The 13080-nt window shown below is 43.6% G+C and overlaps 1 protein-coding gene across 3 annotated transcripts in view; it reads right to left on the bottom strand.

The window, feature by feature from the left end:
- Positions 1-5269, bottom strand: part of ZFP1 (ZFP1 zinc finger protein) — a 29494-nt gene extending 24225 nt beyond the window's left edge. The window contains exon 1 of one of the 3 annotated variants that reach the window (XM_044931131.2): positions 5067-5269. The gene's annotated coding sequence lies outside the window, so the exon portion shown is untranslated. Of the gene's footprint in view, positions 1-4170; positions 4310-5066 lie in introns of those variants that run through there. The other 2 variants (XM_006063330.4, XM_044931132.2) reach the window with 2 other exon arrangements.
- Positions 5270-13080: the final 7811 nt, after the last annotated feature.

Below are 13080 nucleotides of genomic sequence, written 5' to 3'. Positions count from 1 at the left end.
CCTCCAAGGAATCTTCTCAACCCAGGGATAGAACCCAAGTCTCTTGCATTGGCAGGTAGATTCTTTACCAATGAACCACCAGGCATGGCCCTGCCACAACTCAAGATTCCACACGCTGCAACTAAGATCAAAGATCTTGCCTGCTGCAACTAAGACCCAGCACAGCCAAATAAATAAATATTTTAAAAGTAAATAAAGTTATATACATTTTTTTAGGCATAACACTATTGCAGACTTAACAGACTGCAGTATAAAGGTAAACAAATTTATATGAATTGAGAAAACAAAAAATTAATGTGACTTGCTTTATTGCAGTGATCTGGAACTGAATGCTGTTTTGGAGGTTTGCCTGTACAGAGGACTCAACATTAAAAAAAATCACAATTTCTCATCAGAAACTATATAAGCTGGAAGGCAATGTAGTGACATCTTTAAAAAAAGAAAGAAAAAACTACCAATCCAGTATTCTATACCCAGCAAATATATCTCACCAAAAAAAAAAAAAAAAAAGAAAGAAAGAAAGTGAAATAAAAACCTTATCAAACAAAAACAGAGAATGCATTACCAGTAGTCCTATACTACAATAAAAAATTTTAAAGACGTTCTTCAGGTAGAAGGGATACCAGACAGAAATGTGGATCTACACGAAGAAATAAAGATCTCTGGGAGTGGTTAAAACGAAGAGAACTATAAAAGACATTTTATCTTACTTTTAATCAATCTAAAAGATAATTAACTGTCTAAACCAAAAAGACCAGAAAAGTTTTGTGAACTTATAGGATATGTAAAAGTAAAATATGACATTAATAGCATAAAAGATGAGATGATGGAATTGTTGATGGAAGTATAGTTTTAAGGATCTTACCTTACACACAAAGCAGTGGAATATATTTAAAAGTTCACTGTGATTCACTCAAGAAGTTTATTTGAGCCTCCTCCCTCCCTGTTTAGTATGATACGTCCATCTGCATTACACATTAACCAGACCGCCTCAAAGGCAGGAATGCTTACTTGCCATAAAGATCTGTTTTCTTTTGATGCGAGCAATGTAACTTCTTAAAAGAGTAATGTTCTTTCTCAACTCTGTAAGAGGTCATGATGACTTGAGGTTCACTCTGCACATGCTTAGTTGAACTACTGTATACTTGGTGAACTTCATGTCAGTATGTCATTTTGATAAATGATCCTCTGTCTCAAAAATGGACAAGAGATTGTCATATTGACTGAAGTAGTCAGAAGAGTGTCTAATATCCCTTATATATGTGGAATCTAAAAAGAAATGATACAAATAAACTTACAAAACAGAAAAAGATTCAACAGACTTGGAGAACAAATTTGGTTTGGTTGCTGAGGGGAAGGGATAGTTAGGGAGTTTGGGATGGACATGTACACAGTGCTGTGTTTAAAATGGATAACCAACAAGGACCTACTGGATAGCATAAGGAACTCTGCTCAGTGTTATGCAGCAGCCTGGATGGGAGGGGAGTTTGGGGGAGAATGGATACATGTATTTGTATGGCTGAGTCCCTTTGCTGTTCATTTGAAACTATCACAAAATTGTTAATCAGCTATGCTGCTGTTACGTCACTTTAGTCATGTCTGACTCTGTGCGACCCCATGGACGGCAGCCCACCAGGCTTCCCATCCCTGGGATTCTCCAGGCAAGAACACTGGAGTGGGTTGCCATTTCCTTCTCCAGTTAATCAGCTATACTCCAATACAAAATAAAAAGTTCAAAAACAAGTATATGACTATTCCTTCAACATCTAATAAGCAGAACAGTTCTCAGAGCTCCTAAGTCTGTCTCTTGGGTTATAATCCTCAGATTGGCTCAAATAAAATTTTCTTAACTTGACTGTTAATTGAATTTTCACCAACAATAGCTAGATCAAAACAAAAAGAAGACGGACTCTCCTGGCAGTCCAGTGGTTAAGACTGGACTTAACCAGGGAGCAGGGAGCATGGGTTCAATCCCTGGTTGGGAAACTAAGATCCTGCATGACATGCAGCACAGTGGGGAAAAAAAAAGTAACAGGATAAGAAAAGATTCCTTGCACACATTAATCAAAAGAAAGCTGGATTGATTAATATCAAAGTAGACTGAACAAGAAAAATTACCAGGGATAAAGTGTGACATTACATAATGTCACTGCGATAAATGACAATGATAAATATATCAAATCACCAGAATACGTAACAATCCTAAATGTTTATGCACAAAAGAACTTCAAAATATAAGAACCCAAAGTTGATAAAACTGAAAGAAAAGATAGGTAAAATCCACAATAGTAGCTCAAGAATTCAGGATTCTTTTTTCAGGTGACAAGACACGTACATAGAAAACTAGTAAAGATACAGAAAAACTGAACCACACTACCAACAAACTTGACCCAGTTAGTAGTTACAGAAAACTCTACCACTAACAGTACAATAGTCCTTAAAGTACATAAATAACATTCTCAAGGTATAACATATCCTTGGCCATAAAATAAAACAAAACTTTTTTTATTTTTGGCTGTGCTGGGTCTTCTGCTACAAACAGGCTTTCTCTAATTGCAGTGAGTGGGGGCTACTCTTCGTCACAGTGTGCAGGCTTCTCAGTGGGGTGGCTTATCTTGTTGCTGAGCATGGACAGTAGCTGCCCCAGGTGTGTGGAATCCTCCCAGGATTGAAGAGTGTCCCATGCATTGGCAAGTGGACCACTGGACCTCCAGGGAAATACAAGTTAACAAGGTTTAAAGAACTGAATTATGTAACAAAGTATATTCTTTAACCAAAACAGAATTCAACTAGAATTCAGTAACAGACAAAGATCTAGAAAATCCCCAATGTTTGGAAATTAAACAACAAATTTCTAAACAACCAATAGGTGAAAAAGGAAGTCACTAAGGGAAGTTTAAAAAACTGAATGGAAATGAAAAACAAAACATAACAGAATTTAAGGGATGCAGCTAGGGCAGTATTTAGAGGACAGTTACAGCATTAAAATCAATGTCAGTAATGGGAGAGACATTACTACAGATGCTACAGACATTAAAAAGTTACTCTTTTGCAATAAAAAAAAACCACTAGCTACACTAATTAAGGAGAAAAAGGAGCAATCTCAAATACACATAAATAAGCAAAGTGGGAAATATCAAATAAGAGAGAAAAAAAGATGAAATAATGGGGAAAAGATTCCATCTTCATAGCAATAAATTACTACAGAACAATAATATAAAAACGCAAATATTTATGAAAAAACTTACAAAGTGCTCCTACGGGGGAAAAAAATGAAAGACTTGAACAAATGGGAAAGCCTATAGTAAGAGCCAACATTATAAAGGTATCCATCCCCCGTAATTAAATGTTACCATCAACTGGATCATAGAAGCACGAACAGATTTTTTAAATATAATTTATTCTAAAGTATCAGTGGGAATCATCAGCAAAGGTGTATAATCTCAAAATGGTGAAGGTTTTGGGGTGCCCAATAAAGGAAGAGCAGTAAACTCAACCACAGAAAAAATCGTAACGCCTCCACGGTAAAAACTACTGGTGAGCAAAATTAAGAGGCAAAATGAAAAATGTTTGTCGTTCGTGCGACAGGACCAGCTGGCTGCGCCACCTCGGGTAAGCGCGGAAACGCGCGAAGACGCAGGAGAGGGCGCGCCTCGGGGAGCCCCGGCTGAGGGGCCCGGCGGGGAGGTCGCGGCGTCGCCGTCCGCGCGGCCCGCGCCTCGCCAGGGCGCTCCGGCCGCCCTCCGCGAGGCTGCGGCCGTGGCGCACGCGGCGCCCGCGCGCTCTGAGGCGCGCCCGGCCCCGCCCCGGCCTCGCCCCGCGCCGCCCTCCGGGTCACGCGCGCGCCCGCCCGCCGGCTCCCAGAGCGCGGCGGCGCGGCCGGAGACCTCCGCGGCCGGTCGGAGGCGCCCCGCCTGACAAAGGGAGGGAGGCCGGCCCGCGCCGCCGCCCGCCGCCGCGCCGTCCCCGCCCCCGCACGTCCGGCCGGGCGGCCCCGCCGGCACCGCGCCGCCCACAGCGCCGGGCCGCCGCCGACGCCGCCCCGAGGGTCGCCGCCCCGAGGGGCTCCGAAGTTTGGGCTCCCGCCGCGCGCGGGCACGAGCCCACCCCTCGTCCCCTGCCCCTCGGCCCCCGCGGCCCCGCGGGGCGGCCTGGCAGGCCCCCTCCTACCTGGAGGGGCACAGCCTCCGCTCGTGGCGCAGGGCCAGGCTGGGTCACGGTGGGGAGACCGGGGCCCTGTCACCTACTCGCGGCTGCAGGTGGGGGAAGGGCGGCCACCGGCGCGCTCGCAGCAGTGCGCATGCGCACATGCAAGGGGCTGCACGCCGTCCCAGGGTCCTCCGAGGGGTGGTCCGTCAAACTTCGGGACTACATTTCCCATAAGCCCGCAGAGCCACACCGTAGGGACTCTCAGGAAAGTTTTCACCTTGTTCAGCCGATCGGATGAGTGTTGACCATGATAATCCCTTGGCCTGGACCTCATTTCCACCAAAGGGAGTATGAGTTACAATCACCACCTCCCCCAAAATAGGAATCCTGGCTTTTAAAGATTACACAGGTAATCTATGATCACAGCATTTGAATTAGAAAATATGTATAAAATAGAGCAAATATCACCCATGATCTCACCTTTCAAAGATAACTATATATAACATATTAAGTTACCTTTCTGATACTAAAAATAAATAAAACTGGCCATAAAGGTACCATGTGCTGTCAGTAGGGTTGTTTTTTTTTTTAAGTTTTGGATTTACAGTAAAATTTGAGGAGAAAGTTCCAATGTACCACGTGTGCCCACACATGAATGGCCTCCCCCACTATCAACACCCAGTACCAGAGTGGTATATTTGTTACAATTAAACATGCACTGACAAGACACACAAAGTCCATAGTTTACACTAGGGTTCACGCTGGGTGTTGAACGTTCTATGGGTTTTGACAAACATACGGTGACATGTATCCACCACCATAGTATCACACAGAGTAGTTTTACTGCACACAAATTCCCCTGTGCTCCATCTATTCCTCCTTCCCTCCCTCTCCCTAAGTCCCCGAAAGTCACTGACCTTTGTACTGTACCGCTAGGATTATTACTGAGTCCAAGCTGCACGGAAGACCAATAAGTCAACAAATAAGTTGTTGGGGCAAGGAATAGCGACTGAACTGGGAAAGCAAGCAGACCAAGAAGATGATGAACTCATGTCCCAAAGAACCATCTTGCCTACTTTTGGATTCAGGCATCCTTTATACATCCCATAAAAGGGGAGGGAGTGGAGTCAAACAGTTCCTGGTTCCAGGCAGCCTCTGGAGGGGATATGTTAATTTCTTCTTCTTGCAGTTATTCACAGGTGGGCGTGGTCAAGGTGCTTCCAGTGAGCTGAAGAGAGGTATTTTAGCCTAATACACGTGACCTGGGAAGCAGGGTTCCCAGAGATGGGTGATTATGTATAATGTAAGCTTTGAGGCAATATCCCTTTAGTGATTAACTTGTAATAGAATACAAAATTTCTTCCCTATTAACAGTTGTCTTTTTCAGAATGTCATATAGTTAGAATCATTCAGTCTGTAGCCTTTTCAAGTTGGTTTCTTTCACTTGCTGCTGCTGCTGCTAAGTCACTTCAGTCGTGTCCGACTCTATGTGACCCCACAGACGACAGCCCACCAGGCTCCCCCGTCCCTGGGATTCTCCAGGCAAGAACACTGGAGTGGGTTGCCATTTCCTTCTCCAATGCATGAAAGTGAAAAGTGAAAGGGAAGTCGCTCAGTCGTGTCCGACCCTCAGCAACCCCATGGACTGCAGCCTTCCAGGCTCCTCCATCCATGGGATTTTCCAGGCAGAAGTACTGGAGTGGGGTGCCATTGCCTTCTCCATTCTTTCACTTAGTAATATGCATTTAAAGTTCGTCCATGTCTTTTCATGGCTTGTCAGCTCATTTCTTTTTAGCACTGAATAATATTTCATTGTCTGCACGTACCACCATTTTATCTACCCATTCAGCAACTGAAAGACATCCTGGCTGCTTCCAAGTTTTGACAACTATAAAAGCTTCTATAAGCATCCCTGTGCAGTGTTTTGCATGGAAATAAAATGTTTCTCATTTGTGTAAATGTCAAGGAACACAATTATTAGGTTGTATAGTGAGAATATAGTCTTGTAGAAACTGCCAGACTGTCTTCCAGACTGGCTGTACCATTTTGCATCCCCACCAGCAATGAATGAGAGTTCCTGTTGCTTCACATCCCTGTCAGCTTTTGCTGTTGTCGGTGTTGTGGACTTTGGCTATGCTCATAGGTGTGTCGCGGAAGCAACCAGTTTTCAATTAAACAACATACGGTCTCAAAATCTACTGTTATTGAACCAGACCTGGGTCTTTCTGTGCACACTGAAGCTGGTGTGTGATGCCAGGTTGTGGTAAACAAAAGTGCAGAGTTTATTGCAAGGCTAAGCAAGGCATAGGGTCAGATACTGCTTCAAAGAATGGAATTCCCTGATGTCTTTCAGGGAAATTTTTTTAAAGACAGGATGGGGCTTCCCTGGTGGTCTAGTGGTTGAGAGTCCACCTGCCAATGCAGGGGATGTGGGTTTGATCCCTGGTTCGGGAAGATCCTATATACTGTGGGACAACTATGGCCGTACACCACAGCTACTGAGCCAGGGCTCTAGAGCTCTAGCCTCAACTACTGAAACCCGAGCACCTGAGAGCCTGTGCAGCACATCTAGTGAAGCCACCACAATGAGAAGCCCACACGCATTTAGACAGTAGCCCCCGCCCTCAGCACCTAGAGAAAGCCCACACGCAGAAGACCCCCACAGCCAAAAATATATAAATAAATCAATCTTAAAAAAAACAAAGACAGGGTGAAGGAGAAGGTTGTGGGGTAATCAGCTCATGGACATTTTTATGATTGACTGGTGATGAAGTAATAAGGAGTCTAGCTTGATTGACTCACCAACCTTCTGGTTTCAACCAGTCTGGGGTCTACATGTTTGTGGTCAATATTTAGTTAACTTCTTCTATCTGGTGGAGGTTTCAAGAAGTAGCTCAAGGATATGGTTCACAATATTATCTACAGCCCTTGAGGAGTAACTAAAGGTCCCTGAATCTGTCTAATGGTTAAACAATTACTATTTTGACTTGCTTGACTCTGTTTTTATATGTTTGTATTTCTTGGATTAAATTTTCTCCTTGAACCTTGGGGAAGGCCTACAAGACAAAAGTTTTCTTCAAGCAAGAGGCAGGCAGAGGGGACTTCCATAATGGTCCAATGGTTAAGAATCCACCTTGCAAAACAGGGGATATAGGTTCGATCTGTGGTAGGTAAGACCCCACATGCAACCAAGCCTGAGCCCATCTGCTTGCCCCAACGAAAGATCCAGCATCAAGACCAAAGACCCCGTATGCTGCAATTAAAAGACCCGATGCAACTAAAGGAATATTTTTAAAATGTTTTCTCTTTACTCAAAATCAAAGAAAAGCAATATGATAACATATGTAATATCATTTTGACCTATCAGTTTGGACAGTTTTTAAAAGAGTAAGGATACCCAGGGTTGGAACAACTTGGCGAAAAAAAATTTTTTATGTGTATTCATTCATTTATTTTATTATTTATTTTTGGCTGTGATGGGTCTTCGTTGCTACACACGGGCTTTCTCTAGTTGTGGTGAGCGGGGTCCTCACTGCGGTGGCTTCTCTTGTTATAGAGCGCGGGGTCTAGGCTTATGGGCTCAGTAGTTGCGGCTCACAGGCTCCAGAGCAAAGGCTTAATAGTCGTGGCTCACAGGCTTAGTTACTGCGCACGGCATGCGGGATCCTCCCAGACCAGGGATTGAAATGGTGTCCCTTGCACTAAAGGCAGATTCTTAACCACTGGACCACTAGAGAAGCCCCGAAAAAAAATTTTTTATACAATTCTGGTAGGTAAAATCTTTCTGAAGGCTTTATTGTATCAAAGTTAAAATTTTTATAGATTTTAATCTTGTACAACAATGTATATACATGAATGTTCTTACATTGCAGCCTATATCTGCTACAAAACACTGGAAAAATCTAAAAATCTTTCAGTAGGTGTAATTAAAATAATCATAATATGTAAATGGAATTTGGGGAGACATTGAAAATGATAATGCATACTAACTCCATTGGGCTTCTCTGGTGGCTCAGTGGTAAAGAATCCACCTGCCAATGCAGGAGACTTGGGTTCAATCTCTGGGTCGGGAAGATCCCCTGGAGAAGGAAATGGCAACCCACTCCAGTATTCTTGCCTGGGAAATCATATTGACAGAGGAGTCTGGCAGGCTACAGTCTATGGGGTTGCAAAGAGTTGGACACGACTGAGCAACTGAGCACACACACATGCTAACTCCATGGGGGAGGTGTCTAATGCATTCAGAAATGAAAAACTGCAGATCACACAGATTATGTAGAGTGCGAGCCTATTTTTGTAAAAGATTATACATATTTTAAAAAGACTAAATACTTAAATGTATAAAAAGAATAAATACACACTCTTCCCCCAATGAGTTAAATTCCACACACATGAGTTAAATTCCCAACTGCCTTATGCAACAACGTAGAGTACTGTATGTGGGGTTGTTTCTGAAGACCTTGCACATTATTCTTTATTAATTTCCTCTTAGGAATAAAGGGAAAGTGTGGAGGATTAAAAAAAAACATATTGCAAATTTTAATTTAAATGTTGCCTTTAATTTTTTTGACCTTCCACTAAGGTTTCACACTTCCTCAGTCAACTACCCAGCGTGTCCCAGTGGCTGTTGCATCTTCCCTGCATGTTGGAGCATCAACTTCCTTTCCAACAAGCATCGGCACCTCGCAGTAACTGCATGCTTGGACAGCGCTGTTATCGGATGCAAAGAGACTTTGTTACAATAGGGACTGTTGAGAGTGGAGCAAATATTCCAAAGCACATAAATAAAGTGTGGTTTGTTCCTGCGTGCGTGCATGCTGAGTTGCTTCAGTCGTGTCCTACTCTTGGGTGACCCTATGGACCAGAGCCCACCAGGCTCCTCTGCTCTTCTGTCTATGGGTTTGTTCCTAGATACTGGCAAAAAAATTTATTTTTGTTCATTTGATCAAATGACATTCCCATGGGGCACGGATCCTAGATCATCCAATTTTGTCAAACAACTTCTGTACTCTGTTACGTTAAGATTCATTGGTCTTTCTTGCACTTTGAATGGATCCTTTATCTCAAATCCATGATTTTGTCATATCATACCCTGGTCACTTGAAAAATACTGGCTTACTGAGTCCTAAAGATCTTTAAAATGTTGATACATTTTATTGCATAGTGTCAAATGACCATAATAATATCACCACTGGTCTCAACAGAAAAGCTTTCATAAGTTTTGGGAAGCAGAATCAGGTTTTTGCCAACATTCAAATTTTCACTTGAAAGATAATGTTACCATTGAGGAACAACTTGTAGTCACTTGTTTTCCTTGAAATAACAGCTCACTTCATTCATTTCTGAGAAAATGTCTGCCAAACACCCAGCCTTCAATTGATTCAAGTAAAAATATTTCATGAGAAAAGCAGCTAGTTCAACTCATGACTCAAACAGGAGCACAAGTGGTTTTCCTGGAGACAACATTGCATCTCTGTGTGCAGCAGAAGTATTATACTCTGTATGTACTTCCTGTTTCATCGGACAGAATATTAAAAAGGCGAGTGCTGAAAGGTTGAGACAAGCACAATTAATCATTTTTACTGCTCCACTGAAGTCATTCTTTAGTGAAACGGGCGCTTCTTTCCTGTAATTGTGTGAGAGTGCAGACAGCAGGGACCACCAGGGACTTCCCTCGTGGTCTGGTGGTCAGGACTCTGTGCTTCCACTGCACGGTGCATGGGTTCCACCCCTGGTCCGGGAACTGTGACCCTACATGCCTCAGCACAGCCCGAAAACACTAAAAGAAGGCAGTGACTGCCAGTGCAGTTTGGTGCCACTGTCTGGAACCCCCAGGAGGCTCCCCAGCATGTAATTTTTCAAAAGTGACCTTGACCTCCTGGACCCTCAGCAAGGGTCTTGGAGACCTCAGGGGCCTATGGGTCATACTTAAAGCACAGTCACTATGCACTATTATCACACCTAAAAATTTCACAGTGTTTCCTAAATACTATTCAAATATCCAGTTGGTGTTCACATTTCCAACTTGTTTCCATGAGCATCATACATTTCTTCAAATTTTTCAAACTCAAGATCCAGTCGGGGACTTCCCTGGTCCAGTGGCTAAGACTCCTAACTCCCAGTGCAGTGGGCCCAGGTTTGATCCCTGATCAGGGAACTAGATCCCACGTGATGCAACTGAGAGTTTGCATGCTGAAACTAAAGATCCTGCGTGCTCTAACTAAGGCCTGGCACAGCCAAATAAATAAATATTTATTTTAAAAATCCAAATGAATCCATGGCCCAGGATTAATGTCTTTTAATACATAGGTCCTTCCTCCATCTCTTTTTTTCCCTTTGTCACTTATATGCTAAAAACACTGGATTGTCTAATCTGAAGAACTTCCACATGGTCTGGACTGTCTTGATCACCTTAAATTTTAATTGTCAATTTTCTCTTCCTTCATCTGAACTCTGAACCTGAGGTCAAGGTTTAAGAAGAAATTTTAGCCAAATATTACCAGTGATTCCTTACTCCTTTCCAGGTCTTGAAACAATTATTTTTCTGAATAAGTTTAATTTTTCCCCCAAGTGTCTTTATTTTCGACTCCTTTATTCAGCATTCCTGCCATAGTTTATCAAGCACATGCTGGAGGCAGGCACTGTGTGTGGACACAGCTCTGAGGGACCCAGAGCCCTCTCCTTGTGAGCTTCCATTCTACTTGGGGAGACAGGCAATAAGCAAGTAAAACAGAGCATGTCAGATGGCGTTTACTGCTAAGAAGGTCATATCAGGGACTTCCCTGGTGGTCCAGTGCTTAAGACTCTGCAATTCCACTGCAGGGGCAAGGGTTTGATCCCTGGTCAGGGAGCTAAGATCCTACACACCACTTGGCATGCCCCCCCCCAAAAAAAAAAGTTGTATCAAGAGCTTGTGGAGGGGTGCGTTTTTGAGCAGAATGGCTAGTGAAGGCTTTACTCAGCAGGTTAGGTTTGAGCCAAGACTCTCTTAGACTCCATAATTCCTATAATCATAACTCTAAGACTCCATAATCAGACCCCTACTGGTGGATATTCCTTACTTGTATTATTTCCAGTGTCTGACAACACCACTCCATCTGGTCCCCAATTTCTCCCAGCCAGTTGACCGGCCTTCCTCTTTTTTATAGCCGAGATGATGAAAAAGGAATGATACCTAATCACAAGCTTTTCCCTCCTCGTTTGGGGCTCTGAGAAGTGACCTTCAATTTACTTTTTTCAAGGCAAAACTACAAAGTAGGGGCCCTGCAAAAATTCTAATTTGTAGCAAAGTGAATATATTATGCTATCTTTCCTTTATTTTTTTTTTTAATTATTTGGTTGCATCAGGTTTTCGTTGCAGCACGTGGGATCTTTGTTCCGTTACGCGGGATCTTTTGTTGGAGGTACCGACCCTCTAGCTATGGCGTCCAGCCTCAGTAGTTGTAGCAACAGGCTTAGTTGCTCTGCAGCAAGGAGCTTCTCAGGCGGCTCCGTTGTAAAAGAATCCACCTGCCAATGCAGGAGACACAGGACACGCTGGTTCAATCCCTGGGTGGGGAAGATCCCCTGGAGGAGGAAATGGCAACCCACTCCACTCTTCTTGCCCGGAGAATCCCCATGGACAGAGGAGCCTGGCGGGCTGCAGTTCATAGGGTTGCAGAGTCAGACATGACAGCACACACGTGCATGCACGTGGGGTCTTAGTTCCCTGACTAGGGATCGCAAGGTGGGTTCTTAACCACTGGACCACCAGGGGAGTTTCTTTCCTTTATTTTTAACATAAATGAACTCTGGGGAATGGAACCAACCTGAGCCTCAAAAAAATTTTTATCTTATTTGAGTGCTTGACAAGGCCATCTTTATCTTCAATGAACGAAGGGGTCTTACAAGGTCAGTGGCTGAGATCCATGGATCCTCTGTGCATACGAGGACTGTCTGTCTCATTTGTCACGGCCTTTCCAGCACTGTGCTTGATGTAGATGAGGAAAGAATGGATGACCGGGGCAGGAAGTAATGACGCTTGAAACCCAGCTACGGCCGGTATCGTGCACGTCTGTCCACCTGAGTGCACCAACTGCTACCTGCGCATCCTGCATCCTGCTGGAGTGGGCAGCTTCCAGCATCGCTCGACTGTTCAGGGCTGCCCACCTCGGTGGGCCAGCAGTGCCTCTGCAACACACCAGGGTAGGTAGCTGCTCCTCTGGCCCTTCTCTTGGGCTGGCCAGGTCTTGGGACTGCAAAGAACTCCAGCTATTTCCTCGCTCTATCTCCTCTTTGTGAAGAGACATCTAAAGACTACACTAAAAATAGAAGAAAAAAAGATTTCCCTGGTGGCCCAGTGGTAAAGAATCTGCCTTGCAATGCAGAGGACCAGGGTTCGATCCCTGCTCAGAGAACTCAGAATCTAACATCCCACATGCCGCAGAGTAAGTAAGCCCGCGCGTCACATCTAGGATGTGTGTACTGCATCTAGGAGATCCCATATGATGGAACGACAACCCAGGTGCTGCAACCAAGACACGAATCAGCCAAAGTAAATAAATAATTAAACAAATTTAAAAAAAGAATATCCTATTTATCCCACCTTAGGGGAAAAAATCATAGTCATTCTGAATCAGGTTTAATTTTGGGTACATTGGTTTTTATAGAGAATTTAGAGATAACTGCATATAAGTCAGAAAGACATAGGTTTGAATATTATTGAACACAGTATTATTCTTTTAAAAAGCAAATATTCTGAACTTGTTTTATTTCTTCTATTTGCCTTAGTCTTTTTTTATATTTATTTTTAATTGGAGGATAATTGCTTTACAATGTCGTGTTGGTTTCTGCCATTCGTCAACACCATTCAGCCACAGGTATCCACGTCCCCTCCTTCATGTATCTCCTTCCCACCTCCCACCCCATCCCACCCCTCTAGGTTGTCACTGA

The sequence above is a fragment of the Bubalus bubalis genome, chromosome 18, assembly GCF_019923935.1.
Source record: "Bubalus bubalis isolate 160015118507 breed Murrah chromosome 18, NDDB_SH_1, whole genome shotgun sequence".
NCBI classification, from domain to species: Eukaryota; Metazoa; Chordata; class Mammalia; order Artiodactyla; family Bovidae; genus Bubalus; species Bubalus bubalis.
This window is presented reverse-complemented; position numbering and strand designations above follow the sequence as displayed.